Below are 15,233 nucleotides of genomic sequence, written 5' to 3'. Positions count from 1 at the left end.
ACCTTACCTGTCTGAGCTCTCTAACTGCTCCTGTTTCCTTCAAATATGTGTACCCCTTTTGAAGAACCCCCCTATTGACACAACCATCGCAGCAAACTATTGCCCAATTTTCCTCCTCCTTCTTTATTCAAAGGTATTTTAGTGGGTGGGATTTAACTAAATAACTACATAACGTGGGTATAATGGCCTTTGGCATCCAGTTCAATTGAGCTTTAATAGTAAATAGTTCACTTTGTCTTTGATGCTCACCACTACAAACTCTCTTCTATAAACATTCTTGTGGGTCTCACTGCCACTATTGACACATTCAAAAATGTCTTTCTCCTCATCACTCACCAGGACCTTGGGTTTTGCAAATTTGCTCTTGCTTGTATTGCCTCCTACCTGACAGGTCACGCCTTTCAAATCTCCTGGAACTCACCAACCTCTTCACCCTATGTACATCAGCTTTAGGATGACTTATCATGTCCTTTGCTTTTCATTATTACCTTTTTGCTGCCAACACTCACATCTTTTTCTCCTTTCTCTTGTTAGCCCCTGCCATCTTGGAACAGATTGCTAACTCTCTCAGATAAATGTGTTATTGCAATGTTCCCTTATTCCCCATGCTGACCTTTTCTCATGGATTCCAATGCCATCCCTCCCATCTCTTCCCCTCTCAAATTCTCCTGCCTGACCTACTTGACTGCAGCCCAAAGGCTTGCAATCTTGAGGCCCTTTTGATTGTAACTTCTCACTGCAACAATTCATCTCTACCAATGCCTTCTCAACATTCTGAAAATGTGTCCATTTCTTACTCACCACTCTACAACAATTCTAATCCCTCTCTTATGGCCAGCAAACTACACTATTGCTTTTGCCTATTGCTTGGCCTTCCTCACTACTCCTTCTTCCCCCTAGACAAAGTCCTCAACTTCTCTACCAGTACTCTCTACAACAGCTGTCTATACACAACCACTCCCTTTTCGAGTTCCTTTGCCTAGTCTACAAAGCTGTACATTGTCTTCCTACTCAGTAACTGGCTGATTGTATTATGGTCTACTTGCCATCGTTTTCCATTTGCTCATCCTCTGCACTTCCATTTGCTCATCATCTGCACTTAATCTAATTTCTTTTAGGACAGTTATGTAAACTAAGGCACTCTCCCTGCAGGTCCAGTGAGGTTTTTAAGAGCTTTTGAGGCATGCACGCTTTCTCCTACTCTGCCGCTCCAGTGGAACCTACTGTCCATCGTAATCAAAGCCAGACTGTGGATCTCATCAACGTTTGGATTAAACTTTATTTCCTTGCAAAAGAGGCAGGTCCCACTCCCCTATAACCCATCCTCTCTACCTGACTCCACTACTTTCTCCAATGCTGCATAATAATGTCATATTGCATATTTGTAAAGTACACCTCTTTTAAGCACTAGCCCACAAGGTTAATGTTACCTTTGTAAGTCACCTGTTTCTCTTTTGTATTTATTTTGTTTTAAAACGTTTTGGTTTGTACCTGGTATATGTCTCACTTTGTTCACACCCTCAAAACTTGGCTCACCACGTATTCTCATCTTTATGCTATGGTACAGGCACCATTCCAAGGAATGCCTACACCATCTGTTAATGTTTTATTATAAGTATTTTCTGAATGAAACTGACACACCTGTTCTTCAAATAAATACAAATAAAAAAACATGCTGAGTTAAGTAATCATTCAGTGATGAACCCATGTTTGTCGTCCTAGAGAAATTAATACAGTTATACTCTTTAATAAATAATGTAAGAGGTCATTATTTTTCATAATGGACCATCTGTCCTCTATTGATTAATGTACAGGTGTACCACAGGGCAAAAACATGGAAATATGTATTGTTCAATTCATAATAAAATACACTTTAGAGAATACATAAACCACATAGTGCAAATTAAAAAAAAATGGATACAGCATAACATAACAAAAACAGTACATGTTTGTTTGTTTGTTTGTTTATTATTTATAATGCGCATCATACCCGGGGGTAACAGGGCGCAGCAGTTACAAGTATATACGAAGCTTGGTTACACAGAATTATACAGCATACATACAAGTAGAAATTATATACAGAGAAGGCATATTTACAAACATAGTGTGCAGTAGGAGACTATATGGACACAGGGATAGATATACAAGATAGAGTCTGGAGGAGGGCTAATTACAAGCTGTTGTCATAACAGTAAGCAAATGGTTAGGAGTGCTGGTTGTTGGACTTTAGCCATATAAGGCTGGGAGGGAGGGTGTTCCATAATTTGGACACTTTCACCGGGAAGCTGTTACCTCCAATTTTGGACCATTTGAAGCTATGTATGACAAGACGATCATTATTGGCAAGTCTTACTGGTCTAGTGGAAGTTTGCTTGTGAAATATCTCAGCCAGATAGATGGGTGCTGCATTGTTAAGGGATGTGTATGGCAGCGATAAAGTTTTTAAGATGACGTTGTCGTGGGTTGGGAGCCAGTTATTCTGTCGGCTAGTCTCAGAACAATGGTCTCTTCTGGAGATGCCTAGGGCTGCTCGAAGGGCATTATTTTGTAGGATTTGGATTCTTTTAATGTTAGCTTTGGGTGATCCTAAATAGAGGGCATTTTAGTAGTCCGGGTGTGAAAGGATGAGGGCTCTGGCTAGAGTAATGCAAATGCTTTCAGAGAGGAATGGCTTGCCATGGCGTATCAGTTTGCACGTGTAGGCTGTGGAAGATGCTAAGGAGTTGACCTGTTTAGTGAATGAGAGGTGAGAGTCGAGGTAGAAACCAAGTGTTTTTACTTTTATGATATTGCCATCAATTGTAAATGATGAGTACTTGGGACCTAATTTGTTTAAGTTGGGCTGGGTGCCCAGGATGATGAATTCAGTTTTATCATCATTCAGGCATAGACCGTGTGTGGCCATCCATGCCTGGATGATAATATACACTCTGTTCACCAGGGCCAAATCCTTTTCATAATCCCCAGAAAGCGGGAGGAGGATCTGGGTATCATCTGCATAATTAGTGTAGGTGATACTGAGATGATCCAGATCATCGAAGTGGGGCTTAGTGAAAATGTTGTAGAGTGTAGGCGAGACACATGATCCCTTGGGCACACCTCAGGTAATGGGTATGGGGTCTGCGGCAGCTAGTGGTGAGAAGACCCTCATTGTTCTGCCATTTAAAAGGATCTAATCCAGGTAACAGCTTCCTCAGAGAAGTTTGCTGCAGTATTTAGATGGTTGCAGAGGATGGTGTGGTTGACTAGAAGGAAGGCAGCTGATAGATCTAGGAGGAGGAGTAGTGCTGATTTCCCACTGTCTTTGAGCTCGTCGATTTGGGTCTTCAAATCGATGAGGGCAGTTTCTGTGCCATGCAGGAGACAGAAACCTGATTGCCTAGCTCCTAAGAGATGTTGTTGTTCCAGGTGTTTTTGAATTTGAATGTATGCTACCTTATCCAAGATTTTTAGAAGGAAGGGCACAGTAGTAATGGGTCTATAATTAATGGGTGTAGATGGGTCGAGGGTAGGTTTTTTTAAGAGTGGGAGTACCCATGATTGTTTAAGGTTGTTGGGAATAATGCCCATAGTGAAGGATGCATTAATGAGTTTGGTGATGAATGGAGATAGATCACGGGCAGCATCCTTGATAAGCTGCGCAGGGCAAGGGTCTCCCTGACAATTTGATGGTTTAAGGGACAGAATAATGCTTTCCACTTCAAGGATGGAGACCTTGGTGAAATTGAATCACATAGATTTGTCTCTGCTAACCTTATCAGTAGTACTGGGGGCAAAGGGATCATTTAAGCCAATTCTTTTGCATGAAATTTTATTTTGTAGGGTGGCTATTTTATTGGCTAAGGCGAATTGGATATCATCACACCATTTTTTATCTTTTGTGCATGTGTCAGGTGGTGCTATTGGAGTCTCTATTTCTTTAGGAATGGTGAACAGTTCCTTTATGTTAGATTTGGCATTAGATATGCGTGTGTCAATAAATGTTCATTTTGCTAAGCATATTCTTTTTTGTAGAGGGAGGACATTTTAGTAAGTTTGAGTTTATTGGCTTCAGAGGGATGTTTTAGCCATGTAGCCTTGCAGTTTCTTTTCTGTTGTCTTACATTTTTTAAGAGAGGTGTAAACCAATTATTGAGATGAGTTTTCTGCTTACTTGGTCTTAGTTTTGCAGGTGCAATCTGATCCAAGGAAGTGGTCATTATTTTATTATATTCTTCAACCAATCTCTCAGGGTCAGTGTTGTCATGGAGAGAGTTGAGAGTGGGGAGTAACATCGGGATGAGCCTATCCACGGCAATGCTCTTTTTATTTCTGGTTAGTGCAGGTGGAGCCCTGAAGGCCGTAGTCGGTGGAGGTTTATTGGTGGAGAGCAAGAAGGACACGAGGTGATGGTCCGTCCATGCTAAAGGAGAGATGGATAGGATGTTGGCCTGGCAGTTGTGGTCTACTACCCAGTCAAGAATTCTACTTTTCTCATGGGTGGCAGTGTTGCTTCTTTGGGTAAATTCAAGTTCTGATAAAGTGTTAGCTGTGGTTGTGATAAGCTGGTCTCATTGGTCATTAAAGCCCATGTTCAGGTCTCCAAGAAGAAGTACTTGTGAGGAGCTATTGAGGTTATTGGTTAGGATAGAGTTAATATCATCCACGAAGGATCCAGGAGGGCCTGGCGGGTGGTATATCAAATGGATGTTTAAGGTTTGGGCACTGGCTAGAGGAACTTTGACTGATAGTGATTTGCACGACTGGAGGTCAATCTGGATAGCAAGTCTCATGGCGAGACCGCATTTGTAGATAAAAGCGATAACTCCTCTTCTAGCATTGGGTCTGTCATGTCTCAAGATGGAAAACCCATTGGGGACTGATAGCATGATCTTAGGGCATGCAGTAGGGTGTAACCATGTTTCAGTAATGGCAAGGAGTCTAGATCCTCTTTCATGATCAGATCAGCTACTTCTGTAGCATGTGCTACCAGTGATCTGGAATTTATTAATGCGCTTTTTATCTGGGGACTCAAAGAGGTTGGTGTGGTAGGCAGGTGGGCAAGTGGGGTTTTAGGTTTTCTGTGCTTAGTTGAACTTATTTTAGAAGGCTTGGAGCCGCAATGGGGGACAAAGGGCATGCTAGGGGTCCTAGAATCAGGGGATATGTTTAGTGACCTCGTGAGAGGCTCGTATATTTTGGCTAGTTATGCAGGGCATGCTTGACATGCTTCAAATTGCTTTAGTTTGTAAACATGACTCTGTTTCACAAAAGTGCAAATCCATACAAAGTAGATCAAAATACAATTTGTAAACATACCGCTCTTTGTCACAGTATACAAAATGCAAATGCATGAAAAGCAGTGGACATAATGGCTATGCTGATGGGACAATCAACTAGATGGCACCACTCATCTAGTAACTGTGGCCAACTAGTGTTCATTTGTCACACTACTTATGTAGCTCTGGCTAAACCAACAGGCCACATGAACCAACAAAGTACAAAAAGCTCCTACAGGTCAGCCCCACTAGTGGTGACAAACAGAGACAGTAAGTGCGTCTTCCTCAGTGCCAGACAAACTCCAACTCTCATTCTGTGAGTGGGCACGGAAGAATTTATGTTCCTCTTGATCTGCTTATGCATAAGTCGATCTTCTGAAGTAAGGAATGGAAAGATGCACCCAAATCTTCTACAGCTTTTCGTCATTGTTACTGGCCAAGTTGCTCTCTTCTAATTATATTGGCCTTTTCATCTTGCTAGCCGCATATCCAAAATGATTTAACCAGCGTCCTAGCGAACTGTGTGAAAACAGTAATCATTAGCATACCAATCCAATTATAGCCGGTCAGAAGGAGGTCCGAGGAGTGAAAGGTTTAAGGACAGAGACTAAAAGGCACCAAAGGAGTAGAGGGAATGTGCAGTTGTGGAGTACCGTGGAAAAAATGAGAAAAGGGAAAGGTCAGAATGCATGGAGAAGAAATACAAACATATGTGAGGATAATGTAATTTGAGAATGAAGTGATGTAAATACTGTATCACTTGAAAGGAAGACAGAAAGTAACAGGGGACATGTAGCAAGGAATATTTATAGAGGCAAGGGGTGTGAAGAGATTACGGGGGAAGCTGGTTTGGCAAATAATGAAGGGGAAAACAAACATCACAGGAAATAAGCATAATGGACACGGGCGGAGCCAAACTCAATATTTTGGGGGGCTACATGGCCGTTTTGAAAGCTGGTAGTGAGTGTGGCAATTAAACCAATTGCACATTTGATCCCCACTTCATTTTAGCCGAGGAGGCTGAATAGCTATTTCAACTTCCTTTGTCCAATTAGATGCATCTTTCACCCCAACTGAGAGGCAATTTATTTTCACAAAGTGTCTAATCATGTGAGGTGTTGGCCATCTAAAAGTTGAGCCCAACAGTTAAGCCTTTAGCTTCATCATAGGGCAGTGGTCTTCACACTTTTGTATGCCAACCTTCCCTTAAAGAATTTTTTTTACAGGTGCCGCCCCTCCCACCTATCCCCGGTCATGGGGTTAGCAGCCAGATGGAAAGGGATGCATGTTGTATGTCGAGCAACCCCTTTCCCACGGGTGGGCTGCAAGTGACCGCATGACAAGCTACCACGTTCACCCACTCTAAAGCATACTACTAAACCTATTTAGTCTTGATGGGACGGACAAGCTTGGACGTTTTTGAGGGGTATCCTATTGAGGTCCAGATGACATTTGATTTGCTAGGATGGTGGAAATGCGTACCAAGGAGGACACCATGGGAATTGAATAGCATCCTTCTGCGCAGGAGGATTGCGGAGGGGTTGAAGACAGCTAATCAAATTAATTGTCTCTGATTATTTATTTGCAGGTGGATAGGAGAGGGTGCATGTTTCCAATGTAAAAGATCCAAAGACTGATCACAGAGGATGGGATTAGCATGGAACAGGCTCTCTCTGAACATATGTATTTTTCGTTTTATATTCTTAATTTACACTGCCTTCTATTCTCCCTCATCTCTCGCCCTCCCCTGCTCACTCTCTCCACTATCTCTAAATTCTTTACACTCCCTCCTTTGTTCTTTCTGTCTCGCCACTGTACTGTCACCCTTCACTCTCTCCTCCCTTTCGATGTCCATTTGTAATCTTACTCACTCTTTCATACTCCTTTTTGTGTTCTCGTATTCCCTCTTGCATACTTGATCAATTTCCTCCTTCATTCCCTTACTATTTAGTGTCCTTTATCTTTGTCACTCCTTCTTGTTTCTGCTGTATCACCTCTTGTCCTCCCATCCTGACTTTACATTTTGTTTAGTGTCTTCCCTTTATACCTACTATTCTCTTTGCTCTCCCACTTATGCAGTCTCCTGGTTCACCCTCACTTCCTTTCTGCCTCTTACTCACTCTTTCGTTGGTTCATTTACTTGGAATGACCTCCCTCACATTCTCTTTCTTACCCTCTCTCATGTTTTTTCTCATTCACTCCCTTTTAATCTCTCTTTTCTCTACCTCCCACTCAGTCTCTCCTTTCTCCTCCTTTTGGCCTGCTCTAGTTTCACCCCCAATTGTGTACTGTGTCTCTCTTACTCCTCTTCTCCAGAGCACTGAGGTTGCCCCATGCCATCCATGAGTAGGCAACCCAGTCCTGGTTTTTCCTTCCCAGCAAGACTAAAAGTCCCAGTATGCAAAGAATAAAGCCTGGACTGGATTACCCAGTTATATTCCACATGGGCAAATTCTATAGCTGTGTGTCCGTCTCTCTCTCTCTCTCTCTCTCTCTCTCTCTCTCTCTCACTCTTTCTCTCTCTCTCCCTCTCTCTCTCTTTCTCCCTTCTCCTCTATCTCCCCTATCCCACCTCTTCATTCATTCAGTCTGTTGCTTACCTTACACTCACATTCTCTTGCCTTTTGCTCTCTTACTCATTATATCTCCTCTTTCATACTTTATTTCCCACCTTTTTAGTTCCATCTTCATCTGTCTCTCTCTCTCTCTCTCTCTGTGCCACTCTCTGTCTCTATCACTCCTTTCCTAGTCTGCCTCTCTGTATCCCTTGACCGCTCATCGTGTTTCTCGTTCCCTCTGTCTCAATCTCTCTCGCCCCTGTCCTTCACCCCTTACATGTATGTAGCTGTCACATTTCACCGTTTTGTTTGCATTTCAAATCAAGAGAGGGCTGTGCAAAGGGGTGTGGCCTAATTGATGGGTGTGGCATGAAAGGTTCCAGGTTGAGAGAGTCCTGCATAATGCACACTAGACATGGTGCAGACTTAATTTGTCACATTACTCAATCAAACTATGAAAGGTTTTCAAACAATTACCCCTATAAACTCATTGGCCAGCTTCAGCAATTGTTTTTGAGGCTTGAGCTGTCATGGGTGACCACTTCTAGTTTCCCTAAATGTTTCCTTTCATTCGTTGGAATTGATTGCTTGTTAGTGCTTTCACACTTATAAGCTTATTCACTCTGGTAAATGACAAGTTCCTGCTTTCACTGCTTCAGTAACAGTAACCAAATTTGCTTTTGTTTGCTGAGATCGAGTAAATGAATACTTAACTTCCATCTGAGCAATCAAAGCCCACATGGTTCATTGTTGCTTGCTCTTGTACTAAGTTATGTGTCTCTGTCGTTGCTATTAAACTCCTAGGAAAAGATGTTTGCTAAATTTTGCAGAGGTGAGAAATGTGAAGATCTCTTGCGTTGGAGCTGGCTGGGCACCACATCAGAGTGACCACTTCTGCCTCAAATTGGGAGGGCTTCAGCCCCACCAAGCCCAATGCTGGTGTTGTCCATGAATGGACAAGTATGGTGCTGAGGATTAGCTACGATGGAGGATATCAGACATAACAGTCAGAAATGGCACATTAAATCAATCACAGTGAAGACAGGCACCGAGCAACAGCAAAGGTGCATGACGGAAGAGTGAGTGGTCACAGTGGAAGATGGTGAGATGGGAAGTGCTACTTAGAACCAAAATATGAGGACAATGATGGCAGCAGGGACACATAGGGGATCAGAGCAGAAGGATGTGTCATAGTGTTAAAACCTATTTTCAGTGCAAAATTCCATTTCAGTGTTCTTTTGCATTACTATCTGGGTTCCCGTGGTCCCCCATACATTCTGCTGGCTTCAATTGATTTTTTTTAATGTGATTTTGTGAAAATAGGGACTTCTATTTAGGTAGACCTCTTACTGCAAATCGTTTTCTGATGTGCTGCCAGAAGTTGCCCAGATGTCTAACAATGCAGGTGTGATTGTCCCAAGAGTGACTCTATCACCCTGTAAGTAGGTTGACCTGTAAACTGTCAGTGGATACACCAAGGTTGTAGCCATTTCTACTAGATTGGTAGCCCAATGCACTTATTTGGAAGTCATTGGACTACTAATAAATTGGTTAAGTACTGCTCCTGAGCATTGCATTTTGCAGCATTTCTTAAACCATAGGACGGGGCCAAAATGTGAAGTTTGATTATGTAGGCTCATTGTAAGCCCACAAAGTCACCCTTGGTTAAGGCATACCAGTGCAAACAGGTTTAACATCCCCCAGATATCTTTACCTATATTCTGTGTGGGAGTGCCTCTGTGCTTTGAAGATGTTCTGGTGAGCCCTGATTACCTAGCCATACAATCCTTTGTTTCATGGTGTGTGATTGGTGGGCTGCCTTAGGCCACACATAAGTGAATATGTTTATCAGTGAGAACCTTGTGTATTCCTCAGATCTGTTCCCAAACTTATTTGAAGACATTTGTTGAGATGGGCTCCTGCTCAGGATCCTAGTATGACTATTCTGCCTTAGCCAAGAGTCCTTTGCCTCTTTCATCCTGCTTCTGCTTGCTGGTGGTATCCCTTAATGGGTACTTCATTTGCTTATTGCAGCCCTTCTTTCCGTTTGAACTGGGTATCTGTAGTAGGCTCTTCCTTCAATGCAGGTGCTGTTCCCCTAGTTACATACTTATGTCCCAATCACCTAAAGGGCTTGGGTCTTTCCTTGCTATCCTGGTCTGAATATCCAAGTGCTGCTAGTTGCTCCACTGGCTCCACTTCAGCTTCCCTCATCTCTCCCCGCCGCACAGGAGCCGCTGTCTGTCTCGGAGCCGCAGCCTTGGATTACCGAGCAGGGGGCACAGGAGCCCCGAATTATCGAGGAGGGGGCAGCAGGGGGAGCCCCACAGGAGTAGCCGCATTTCCGGGGGGCAGCAGGGAGCCCCGGACCCTCGGGGTCGGAGGAGTCCCGGACCAATGCCGGCCGAGCAGCTGCTGCAGTGCCAAAATCAGCGCAACCAATTCCGCTACGCATCTGCAAACTGAGGCCCCAACAGCTGATCTCCTTTCTTTCGGATCAGCTGCTAGATTCGATTTGTTGCTTCCCGCGAGCCATGCGGCTCCTAAGATGGCCGCTGCTACCCCCTTGACGACCGGAGCGTCCCTGCAGCCCGCGATCATCACCGCCGCAGGCCCGGATCCTGATTTGCTCCCCCGACTTGCCTGCCCCTCCCCTCCTGCATTAAATGGAGGTAGAGGGTGCCATGAGACGAAGCCGGGAGAAGAAGGCCGCAGAAAAAGGCCAGCGCTCCTCTTAGCAGCTCCGCTGCGAGCGCATCTCCAAGCTGAGGCCCCAACACCTGATCTCCTTTCTTTCGGATCAGCTGCTAGATTCGATTTGTTGATTCCCGCGAGCCACGCGGCTCCTAAAATGGCCGCCACCATCCCCTTGACGACCGGAGTGTCCCTGCAGCCTGCGATCATGACCGCCGCAGGCCCGGATCCTGATTTGCTCCCCCGACTTGCCTGCCCCTCCCCTCCTGCTTTAAATGGAGGTAGAGGGTGCCGTGAGGCGAAGCCTGGAGAAGAAGGCCGCAGAAAAAGGCCAGCGCTCCTCTTAGCAGCTCCGCTGCGAGCGCATCTGCAAGCTGAGGCCCCAACAGCTGATCTCCTTTCTTTCGGATCAGCTGCTAGATTCGATTTGTTGCTTCCCACGAGCCACGCGGCTCCTAAGATGGCCGCCGCCACCCCCTTGACGACCGGAGCGTCCCTGTAGCCCGCGATCATCACCGCCGCAGGCCCGGATCCTGATTTGCTCCCCCAACTTGCCTGCCCCTCCCCTCCTGCTTTAAATGGAGGTAGAGTGTGCCGTGAGGCGAAGCCGGGAGAAGAAGGCCGCAGAAAAAGGCCAGCGCTCCTCTTAGCATCTCCGCTGCAAGCGCATCTGCAAGCTGAGGCCCCAACAGCTGATCTCCTTTCTTTCGGATCAGCTGCTAGATTCGATTTGTTGCTTCCCGCGAGCCACGCGGCTCCTAAAATGGCCGCCGCCACCCCCTTGACGACCGGAGCGTCCCTGCAGCCCGCGATCATCACCGCCGCAGGCCCGGATCCTGATTTGCTCCCCCGACTTGCCTGCCCCTACCCTCTTGCTTTAAATGGAGGTAGATGGTGCCGTGAGGCGAAGCCGGGAGAAGAAGGCCGCAGAAAATGGCGAGCGCTCCTCTTAGCAGCTCTGCTGCGAGCGCATCTGCAAGCTGAGGCTCCAACAGCTGATCTCCTTTCTTTTGGATCAGCTGCTAGATTCGATTTGTTGCTTCCCGCTAGCCACGCGGCTCCTAAGATGGCTGCTGCCACCCCCTTGACGACCGGAGCGTCCCTGCAGCCCGTGATCATCACCGCCGCAGGCCCGGATCCTGATTTGCTCCCCCGACTTGCCTGCCCCTCCCCTCCTGCTTTAAATGGAGGTAGAGGGTGCCGTGAGGCGAAGCCAGGAGAAGAAGGCTGCAGAAAAATGCCAGCGCTCCTCAGCAGCTCTTCGCTTTTCACAGTCTGCCGTTCGCCGTGGAACCCTGCATGCACCACAAGGTAAGGAATCCCGCACTCGTGAGCAGCACAAAACACTCGCCCTTAGACTACAGCGGCTACGCACACGTAATATCACGAGTGCATTGCTCACAATACCCATCCCCACAAAGGTACGCAATACACGCCTGCAAACAAGGACACTGAAATCAGCTACTAGCCTAACTGCTCCCTCCTCAGCAGTCCATAAATCCCATAGACTAAGCCACACAATGGACCTGAGCCCACAAAGTAAGCACTGCCATGACCAAAATGCATTTGCTACAATGTCTAAGACTCCCGAAAATGTGCCCCCCACTGGTTTGAATGTAATTACTGCAATGTGCAAATCCTCTACCATAGCAATGCTACCCACTGATGCAAATGCCACTCTGCCTATGTCTAGGACCCCAGAAAATGTGCCCCCCACTGGTTTGAATGTAATTACTGCAATGTGCAAATCTTCTACCATAGCAATGCTACCCACTGATGCAAATGCCACTCTGCCTATGTCTAGGACCCCAGAAAATGTGCCCCCCACAGGTTTGAATGTAATTACTGCAATGTGCAAATCTTCTACCATAGCCATGCTGCCCACTGATGCAAATGACACTCTGCCTATGTCTAGGACCCCAGAAAATGTGCCCCCCCCACTGGTTTGAATGTAATTACTGCAATGTGCAAATCGTCTACCATAGCAATGCTACCCACTGATGCAAATGCCACTATGCCTATGTCTAGTACCCCAGTAAATGTGCCCCCCACAGGTTTGAATGTGCCATCCACTACTATCAATGTCACCCTGAACCGGACCTCAAATGTGCCCTCATCAACGCACGATCCATCAATGCTCACGCTCTAGACATCCATGACCTCATCACCACCCTAGATCTAGATCTTCTAATGGTCACTGAGACCTGGCTACATGAAGCCTCAGGCCCCGCTCTATCCCTCGCACTCCCACCACGCTATGCCATCACTAGACAAGACCACCTGACCACAGGGGCGGTGTCACCCTCATAGCCAAAGACTTGATCACCATTAGAAAGGTTGACAAAACTATTAACAATAACAGTGACTACCTTCAATTGAAACTCACCATCTCACACCACTGCACCATCACCCTACACCTCATCTATCGGCCACCAGGCCCCCTAGGAGATTTCCAGGCTTCCCTCACCCACCTCCTGGCTGACAACCTGAAAAAGTCATCCAAAGCCATTCTCCTTGGAGACATCAACCTTGGACTGAATGACCCTGCTGCCAAAGCACTTGACACAGCCTTAGCCACTCTAGGATTCGCCAACACCATCACTGACCCCACACACGCCCTAGGCAGATCATTAGAGTGGATGGCCCACCACAATTGCCCCCTCACAGTCACAGGCAATACCCCACCCCGTGGTCCGACCACCACACCATCACCTTCAACATCCCCACCACCTCAACCACATCCCACCCCCTCAACCCTTACCACCAGCCCTCACAAGAAGTGCCCGTCAACTGACCAAAGAAAGACTCATACCCTTCTTACAGGGACCTGCCTTCAGAGCCCCCTTCTCCAAAGACCCAGAAACCCTGGCCAAAAACTACGATACTGCTATTAAGGCAGCAATCAATGCTATCGCCCCACTTAAACCGCGCAAAACCAAACCCACTAGACACACCAACGCGTGGTTCACCCAAGACCTTCTAAAACTGCGCACAGACAAACGAGCAGCACTAGCTCAATGGCAAACATCTCAGGATGATAAAGACAAACTTAACTTCAAATCCCTTGCAAATGAATATAAGAAAGCCATCATCAAAGCCAAAGCTAAATCATTTGAAGATAGAATTGCTGAGGCCAAATCGAACACCAAGGACATGTTCGCCATATTCAGGGAACTTGAGACCCCTACACCCACCCCCCAAACCTTCACCAAGGATAAAGCATGGTGTGATGACATCCAAACAGCCATGCGTAATAAGATTAGCTCTCTCCAAGCCAAAATTCTGAACACCAAACTAGCTCTCTCCACCCCCCCGATCCCCAATCCCCCAACACACCCCTCCCCTCACCCACAGAGGGCCCACCCACCTTTCATTCAAACCCATCCAGGAGAAAGACATGATCAACATCATGAAAAACATGAAACCCTCCAATTGCAAAGGTGACCCTTGCCCTGCCTCCATCATCAAAGACTGCGCAGACACCCTGGCTCCTTTCCTAACAGCCTTCGTCAACGCCTCCTTCACCACAGGAAGAGTCCCCTCATGCCTCAAGGAAGCATGGGTCCGACCTCTCATAAAAAAACCTACACTTGACCCCACCTCCCCCAATAACTACCGCCCCATCACCAGAGTCCCATTCCTCCTCAAGATTCCAGACAAAGCAGCCTACCTGCAGGTCCAGCACTTCCTCGAAGAGCACAACCTCCTAGGACTGAGACAATCCGGCTTTCGCCCTAGGCACGGGACAGAGACCGCCCTACTCGACCTCAAAAACCAAAAGGATGATGCAAGGGACCAAGGCAAACCTGTCCTACTCCTTCTCCTCGATCTCGCTGCAGCTTTTGGTCTTGTAGATCACAACATCCTCTGCCATCACCTCACCTCCACAGCCAACCTCTCCCAAGAAGCCACCACATGGATCACCTCCTTCCTCCAAGGCAGGACCATGCAGGTCTTCTCTGACCTAGCCACTGCGTCACCCACCATCATGCTATGTGGGGTGCCCCAAGGCTCCTGCCTCTCCCCTACCCTTTATAACATCTTCACCCGCCCCCTCTTCCTCATTCTTGATGCCATGGGCCTCTCTTACACCAACTACGCCGACGACACTCAGATCCTTCTCACACTGACAGGCGAGCAACTCTCCACAACATATATAACACAATCCAAACGGGATGGCTATCAACGGCCTCTGCCTTAACTCTGACAAAACTGAGCTCTTACTCGTAGGCTCCCCAGACACCCTCAAGAAACTTAACGCCCAGTTTAGTCACTTTACCATTGACTCAATCAGAATCCCAGTACTAGACACAGTAAAAACACTAGGCGTCTATCTAGACTCCAACTTATCCATGACCAAACAAGTAAACGCCATCGCCTCCTCTGCTGCTTACCATGCAAAACTCCTCAACGCAATCAGGCCTCTTCTGTCAAAAGACACATGCACCAACATAGCCAGAGCCATAACTGGTTCGCGGCTAGATTACTGTAATGTTCATTTCCTAGGGACCTCCAACAAAAACCTTGAGAAGCTGCAAGTAATCCAGAACAGTGCCCTACGTGCTGCACAAGGCATTGCCAAGAGAGAGATAGATATAATAGATGCCATTATTCTTACATCAAAACTGTGAGAATGCATTTTCCTAGTGAATGTTTTGGCTTCAAAGTATACTGTCCTGATGCAATTGATTATGCAAGCATCCAAGTCTTCCTGACAGGATCC

The sequence above is a fragment of the Ambystoma mexicanum genome, chromosome 5q (genome assembly GCF_040938575.1).
Source record: "Ambystoma mexicanum isolate Mex_15411 chromosome 5q, UKY_AmexF1_1, whole genome shotgun sequence".
Classification (NCBI taxonomy): domain Eukaryota; kingdom Metazoa; phylum Chordata; class Amphibia; order Caudata; family Ambystomatidae; genus Ambystoma; species Ambystoma mexicanum.
The sequence above is the reverse complement of the archived record's forward strand: the minus strand, read 5'-3'. Positions refer to the sequence as shown.